Source organism: Miniopterus schreibersii (assembly GCF_964146895.1).
Source record: "Miniopterus schreibersii genome assembly, chromosome: 11".
NCBI classification, from domain to species: Eukaryota; Metazoa; Chordata; class Mammalia; order Chiroptera; family Miniopteridae; genus Miniopterus; species Miniopterus schreibersii.
The window spans coordinates 67,831,055-67,837,212 of NC_138111.1; positions in this window are offsets into that span (position 1 = coordinate 67,831,055).

Consider the following 6,158-nt stretch of genomic DNA (forward strand, 5'->3'; position numbering starts at 1 on the left):
TCAAAATAGACATATTGATACACATGAACAAAATTTGTAGAAATAGACTATAACGTATTTTAAAAACTTTCTGCATGATAAATATTGCATTTCAAATAAATGAGAACAAACCTGGCCTTTCAAGAAGTGGCATACAGATAAGTATATTAAGTTTTATCCCTATCATATGTGAAGGCCAATACAAATTAGAGATAAAATAGGTATTTGCATAGATATTCTAAACCTATAAGCAATAGAATAAAGCATGTGTTTCTGTTTATTTAATCTTTAAATGTACAAGACGATATTGAAGGCAGAAAAAAGTAAAATGATGAAGAGATACAGTAACAAAAATGTAAAGTTCTACATGTTAGAACATCATAATTAAATTTAGAAGATGATAGCAAAGTAAGGAAATATCTGGTGTTTATATATATATTTACATACTTATATATTAGACAAACAATTATTACATTTGTTATATAAAAACTGAAAGCAGAAGACACACACCCCAGTAGAAAAAGGGTCAAAGAGTATAAATAAGATATTCACAAAATAATTTTTCAAAAAGGTGTACAAAGGATAATCACCCTCATGTCAAACTAAGAAATACAACTTTTAAAAATGCAACATGAAAAAGTACAATATGATTATTTACCTACCATATTTAAAATGTTTAAAAAATAATTCTAATTTTTCTGCATTGGAAATGTAAGAAATGAAACACTATCATAATCTAATTTTGGAAGTTATGATTGAGGCATTTTTCTCTGGAGTAAACTTTGTGATACAGAACAAAACCTTAAAACACCAATAATGTAACCCAGATATTTTATTTCTAAGAATTTATTATAAAATGAATAAAAACATAGATACCAGGATAGTAATCACTGAGTTGTATATTAAAAATAGTAATGATTTAAGATCCATCTATAGGTTATTCTAAGAATGATGCAGCTGTCACTACGCTGGTGCAGGTATTGAATGATTGTCTGATATACTGTGATATGAAAGAAACATTAATATACAGTCTAGACAACCCAATTCCATCTACAAGGTCTGCAATGGTGAGCCTATAATACATTAGGGCATGCAACCTTATCTATTAAGAACTATTCAGTGTCCATGAACTGACATGGACATGGTTTAGAGAGCTACACATTGTCTCTTGGGCTCCCAAGCCTACCTTCTATTATCCTGTCTCCTTTAAAAAGAGTAGCAGACTAAGATGAAAGAAAAAGAGAACTGACCCTATATCCCAATTGTGCCAAAAAGCAAGTATTCTCATACAGTTCTCCTTTGATTACTGCTTTGCTCTCAACAGCAGGGTATCATTCTTTAACTAAAAAACATATGCTGCATAAACCTGCAAAGTGCTTTTCATATTATGCCATTAGATGAGACAAAATATAGGGAAAGGAAACTAAAAGATCATGAAATGAAATCAATTAAAACAAACAAAAAACACATAAAGGGGAGAAACGGAGCCTGCTGCCATCTCTGTTCCCACATGAATGCATTTCATACAACACAGTGTAAAATAATGCCTCTGCTCAGAGCTGCCAAGGTGTAGGAAACGGACTCTCTAAATCACCTCATGCCACTCGTGCTAGTCTCTGAAGACTTCCCTGTAACCTGCAGCGAGAAGCAAGCAGGAGGACGTCTGGATAGGCACAGAGGTTTCTGGCAGAGATTTCCTGCATCGCTCAGCCCCAAGTCCACTCAGGAGCCAGTGGCAGCCAAAGGTGTAACTCTGGTGCTAAATAGAGAGAATTCAAGGGTAGGAAAGATAGTCACTTCTCTCTTCTGCTAGGATAGAAAGAAGCCTCTTAGGGGACATGAAAGAGAAAAAGAAACATGCAACATAAGTCTGCCTTTACTTTTTATCAGCTTCAGGACACATATGAAAACATGTTTTTGAAATCAGGTACTTACTGGTCATAAAACACCTCTGGACTTGGACCAACAAGAAAAGAATTCCATTGCTCACCTCGATCGTGAGCATATGTAAACACTGGGAAAAACCCACCAATGACAAGGTCCCCGTCCTTGTGGAAACCTGGTTTTATTCTCAAAAAGCATAAGAATTGTTCCCACTGGCACACAGAGACAGGAAGGTACAGGAGCAAGAGGAGGAAAAGCAGAGAGGGCATCACAGGCATTTTCACCTCGCAGGGAAAAAAGAAAAATATAAAACTTGAAAGAAGACTGTGGTTGCCTGAGGAGCTAGCAGACCTTAGCCAGAGAAGAAAGCATCACCCCAGTGCAAATGCCTAAGAGCCTGCCCTCCACACAAACACTGCGCTGTGCATGCTGTGGTGTCAGACTTAGGTGGTGAGAGGTGCACAGGAAGGTATATAGAGAGTTCACGGAGAAAGTCTGCACCCTAATTGTGGGTTAGAGACACTTCTTGGCTTGGATTCCCTTTGCTCCATCCAGTGGAATCCCTTCCTCTTGTTCCAGCTCTGGGGCACCTTCTTGCCTCAGGCATAGCACCTGAGCCAAGACACTTGTTTTCCAGCCAAGTGAAGAACACAGTGGAAAACATGTTGATTGCTTTCTCTATTTTGGGCCCTAACAATGTGTCAGGACTCTAGGGTCCCCCTGTCCTGGAATAACAGATCTGTACAAATGAGGCTATTACCAGGTGCAATGAGTGGGCAGCTTTGGCATGAGATGAAAATTGTGTGAGGTGCAAAAGTCAGAAAGGTTAATGTCAGGGGCAGCCAATGACTTACATTGAGTTCATTGCCTATATAAACACTTTGAGATGACTGGAAAGTTTGTATTTAAGTAAAAAGTTTATGTCATTTGTCGCTAAGGATTGATTTTTTCTTGTCAACACACATTCAAACTGTTCTCTGAGATTTACTCACTGTTATCATCATGGCAATTGTTAAAGTGATCAGGCCATGAAGTCATAGCCGTGCTTTGAGCAGACCTGAAATGTATTAAAAATAGTGTACATGAGAGAAAGAAATCTAACTTGAGAGTAGGTGATTATGTGACAAGGAGAATTTCGTACTTAAGTCAGTAAGTGCTTTGAGTCCTCATGTTAAGTTGTCCAGGAGCCAGAGGCCGAAAGAGACAAGGTTAAGTAACTGTAGAGGAATGTGATTGGATTGGTGTGCGTGGAGGGTAATGACACAGGGTGATGGGCGAGTGGGGAGAAGGTAGACCAGAGAGACCTATGAAGAGAAGATGACCTCTCTCACCTGTGCTGCCCGTCATCCTGCCTGTGAGCACACTCATTACTGTCTGTCTTGCTTCGGTTACATGCATGTTTACAATCCTCATTTTACCATAATCTCATGGAGGCACAGACTGGGTCAAATGAGCATTCACATTTCTTAAATGTCGTATGCTCTTTCCCCTAGAGCCCTTGTTAAATATTTTATGGACAGTATTGAAATATGTATTGTTATTGAACAGATAATATAATATTTAATCCTCCAGACTAACTAGTCAGTGTTTATTTTCAATAAACTGAGAGGTTTGGGCTTGGTCAGTTAGTCAATGATAACATCAGGCCAGTGGTTCTCAGTCAGGGGTGATCTTACCTCCTGAGGACACTTGGCAGTGTCTAGAGACATTTTAGTTTTTATAAGTTTGGCTGGTGGGGTGGAACTAGGGATGCTCTGAATATCCTACAATGCACAAAACAGTCCCTGACAACGAAGCATTATGCAGCCCACAATGTCAATAGAGCTGAGGTTGTGAAACTCTGACATGTTCACTCAGTGATGAGCTGACAATAAAATAAATTTCAGCTTAAAAAGTCTAAAATTAAAAATTGTTTTGTACGTTTATTTAGGAATCTTTAGAATTTGGTTATGAATGCTGCTAATAAAGATAAACTAGTTAAGCAGAATTTATTTTAAAACTAAACTAAACTAAAATCTCTCATTTATCTCACCAAGCAAGAATATGCATTTCTTATTGGAAGATTTGAAACAAGAGGTGTTTGTTTGTTTTGCCATTTGGAGTAGCAAAGTAGTTAGTTTAAGAGTAGGCCTTGAATATAGAGACTAGGTCAGAAAAGCTACTCACTCAATTATCTAAATAAAGTTGGGTAAAGAAATTGGTCAAGTCATTCTGATAAATATGCATTTTAATAAAGTCTGTATTTTCACAGGATTTAGTCAAGATCTTTTTCTTCTGAAAGCATCCACTCCTCTTCCAGATTATATGTATTTTAAAGTAAATGAAACCTTTGACAGGTCTCTCATTAACCTTTGGTGCCATGCCAAGTGCTCTGCATTCAGCAGTAACCTACACTATAATGTTTCTTTGTATAAAATTGAGAAGATATTTATTTGAAAAAAATGTTCCGTTTTAAAATTTAATTTGATTTCTGCTTTTCTATCAAATTTGTTCTTTTTCTGTATTGTTTTGTCTTCCTCATAATTTCCTCAGCAGAGAACAACTTTGAGTCATAAATGTATCCATTTATCAGATGTTTAGAGATTTGAGGGGGACTTGATTTCAAACTTTAGAAAAATGTTACAAATCCCTTAACTACTCCAAACTTAAATATTCTAATCTGATTATTGTAGTTTGCATACTAATCAAGAAATAAATAAACTTTAAGTGTTTAGCCTCTTGGTTAGGTGTTTGCTTGTTGCACTATTGATTAGCTTAACCGATCATGGCTTAATGTAATGAATATGATGAGTTTCCAGTGGGTCAAAAGGATGAAGGAGCTTAGGCCCCAGGAAAGGGGGCCCCACACTCCCTGCCTGGAGTGGCAGGGCATCTGAAGTGAGGACCGCTCACTTTCACGGAGCATCAAGAAGGCAGCAACTCCAAAGCCCTGTGAAGACCTTTGCAGCATATCTTGCATTTCATTTACCATAGCTCTGTAAAACACCACCCAAACTTAATGGCTTAAAACAACAACCCTTATGAGCAACAGGTAGCTGGCACAAAATAAATATCAGACACAAGTTGCCAATGTCACAGTCTGCAACACTGCAGAAGCCAGTCCCCTGCCTCTGAATGGCTATGCAAATTTGAGCATGAACGTGCTACTTAGGGGTTGACAAGATGGACCTGTCAGAGGGCTTTTACCTCATTCACTATGTGTCCTCGGGATCCAGGAGAGAACACCTCCCACCCACCTACACCACCCACAGGAAGAAAAAGGCTGACACTGAGAACCTGTTAGAAGAAATAATGGCAGAAAACTTTCCTAACCTGGTCAAAGAAAAAGTCACACAAGTTCAGGAGGCACAGAGAGTCTCAAGCAAGAAGAACCCAAAGAGGCCAACACCCAGGAACAGCATAATTAAAATGCCAAAAATCCAAGACAACGAGAGAATCTTAAAGGCAACAAGACGTAAGCAAGCTGTTACCTACAAAGGAGCTCCTTTGTAGGTAACAGCTGATTTCTCATCAGAAATTCTACGGGGTCAGGAGGGAATGGCATGAAGTATTCAAGGTAATGCAAAACAAGGATCTGAAACCAAGACTACTCTATCCAGCAAGGCTATCATTCAAAACAGATGGTAAAATAAAGAGCTTTCCAGACAAAAAAAGGCTAAAGGACTTTATCACGACCAAACCAGCATTGAAAGAAATGTTAAAGGGACTGCTGTAATAAGAAGTTGAAATAGAGGGAATGAGAAACATAGACATAAAGAAATAAAATGGTAATAGATAAGTACCTATCAATAATAACCTTAAATATAAGTGAATTAAATGTTCCAATAAAAAACCATAGGGTAGCTGAATAGGCAAGAAAACAAGACCCAAATATATGCTGAGTCTTGAGACCCTCCTTAGAATAAAAGACTCACAGGGCCTGGGGAAAAACAAAAACCAAAAAAAAAAAGCACACTTCTGGAGGACTTTAAAGGAGAGACCGACAGCAATACAGTCACAATAGGGGTCTTTAACACTCTACGACTTTACTGGGTAGATCTTCCAGACAAAAAATCAACAAGGAAATAGAGACTTTAAATGACACACTAGATCAGATGGATTTAATTGACATTTACAGTATATTTCACCCCAAAACTGCAGAATATACATTCTCCTAAAGTGCACATGGGACATTCTCAAAGACAGACCACATGTTAGGACACAAAACAAGTCTCTACAAGTTCAAGAAGATTGAAATCATATCAAGTATCTTCTCAGACATTTATTTACACAATGGCATACTAAGTACTTGTAAA